We start from the raw sequence: 2,466 nt of genomic DNA on the forward strand, positions 1-2,466 counted from the left end.
CAGCAAAACCTTCCAACCAGTTTCTTTGAGAAAGAAAAAAAGGGAAATATTTTTATTGCACCAGGAATGCTTGGAAGCCTCACAAGCATGCATCTCACACAAGGAATATTTGCAAGCCTTACAGACTAAATAGAAAAAGCAAAAATTTAACTATTTCTCATTACGGTCCCCATTCTAAAAGACATACTTTTACTGGAAGCTTAGGGCTTATCAGCATAGACTTTCTGATCAAGAACAAGTTTTTCAGCTTACCCAATTAAGTTTAAACAGCTGCTTTATCCTTTCAGTGTATATTTATATGTCTGTCTTCTCCCTGCAAAGCCCCACTGAATTAAAGTTGGCTTATTGGCAAGGCTGACCTGGAATTGTGCCGTAACGCTCGATTACTGCTGACGCCCACAAAAAAATCAAATGTACCATGAAGGATATGTGTCCCCTTCACCACATCAATTTCCATTTCCTTGGGACCTCAGCAGCCCACATCCCACTCCAACCTCTTGTGCTGCTGGCTTTGCCATGGGCCGATGTCTTGCCAGATGGTGGCTGCCATTCCAGCCTTCAGCAGTGGCAACAAGTGGGATCTGGTCCCAAAAATGGCAGCAGCAGTGATGGAAGCTGTGTGGAGGCAGGGGCTGAGGAGTATATTTTCCCTAAAATGGCACCTTAAGGAATACGTTTGCTTTAGGTGCACAATAATATCCATAAGGTGGGGCCATAAAGTCACAGATAATTGAGTGTGACTGGGAATCGAGATTCTTATATATAGACTATTCTGGACTTTTAATTCTATGTATTTAGATATCCAAATAAATGGCCTCTTTTTCTGAAAGGCTGAGAACTGCATTTACTAAATATGGAAATAGGGTGTCTAAAAATAAACACACAAGTATGAAGATGTTAGCCTTATTCTATAAAACGGGGGCAAGAGAACTGCAGCAACTTATATGTCCAAAATACTTCTCAAAAAGTCCCTACTCCCACCCACCCCTCGAAGAACCCTGAGCAAAACAAAACAAAAGAAAAAAGCCTTCACTAAAGTTCTCAGAGTTGAGTGAACATGTCAGGAAAAAGCACAGAGAAAAGATTGCTAGGGATAAGTGGGCTCCCTGTGCATGAACAGCCATTTATGTTGCCAAAGGACAATACAAGTTTGACACTGTTTTACTACTTTTCACATTTTTCATTTTATGGCAGCAATCATAATAAGCCAGAAGAAGACAATACTATCTAATGGCAAATGAACAACACGAGCACTCATGGCATTCCCAGCCACTACAGAGAGTGATAAAGTTGCACAGAGTCTGGAGTTTTGCTACAGTGACAAGCAAATACAAATACATAAATGGAGTTTACAGTTAATCTTCATATTTTTGGAAGTCCTTCAACACAGCTCCAGCAAAAGCTTTTCCAACACCTTTGTGTCGAACTGGAATCACCATTAAACCTATCAGGTTTCTGCCCAGACAGAGAAAATCCCCTTACTTGAATTCCCAGGTGTATTTCTGATTTCTCTGTTTAATTACATCCCTTATTTTTAATCTCAATTTATCCTGGAAGCTTTTTTCAATATATGTTCAAGTCATATCAAGTGGGATAAACTCTTCCACATATAGAAACACAAATCTTTTTGTTACCCAAATCCCAGCAGTCAATATTCTAGATTAGAGAAGTAAATTCCTGGGTTAGTAATTTATATCAAACTAAAAGGCAATGCCTTTCTTTAAGTGCTAAAGTAGTCCTCCCAAATTACAGCAAAATGTGAGTTAACTGTTTTACTCAGCACAACAGTCTTATACATATTTCTGTCTCAAATTTCCCCTCTAAATGCTTGTAAAAAAAAGTGCCATGGCTGAGCTTGGTTGGAAGTATTTCTTCCTTCCTTTTTGTCTTTCGTGGCGCTCGGTGTATTCTGCGTACAGCAGCATCTCCTAGTGGGAGAGACAGTGAACAGGGGAATTTTTGCTTCCCACCGTTTCACTACATTTCCATATGCTCTTGCAATCTAAGTAAGCAATCAGCTTGGAGCAGGTATTGGTACCAATGCCGCACAGCAGTATTTTCCTTTGTTGAAATGTTTCCTTTCTGATTTAGAGACAGATGAGGCAATGTGAGGATCATAATCCTTCCCACCAGCTGCCGAGAGGCAAGGTGGGTTTTGCCGGATGGCCCTGTCCAAGGGTCCTTGGTGGGATGTTTCTCCAAAGCTTCAATTAGATATCAGGTCTAATTTTGCACTAATTTATACCAGTGTAACGCTACTGAATCCCTGACTCTTATCAGCTTAAATGAAAAAGGTGTCTACTCACTTTCTAAGCAGTGCATAATGAATAATTTATCCTCTGTGTTATCTGGGAAAAAAAAGTGCTTGCATGAAGTTATAGAAGTAGTGTGGATAGTTTCCAGATAGGCAGCAAATTATGAAGAATTGGGGGAATGCTTCAGTGCTTTCTGTAGAAAGGTTAGAGA

Source organism: Gallinula chloropus (assembly GCF_964237585.1).
Source record: "Gallinula chloropus genome assembly, chromosome: 4".
Taxonomy (NCBI): Eukaryota; Metazoa; Chordata; class Aves; order Gruiformes; family Rallidae; genus Gallinula; species Gallinula chloropus.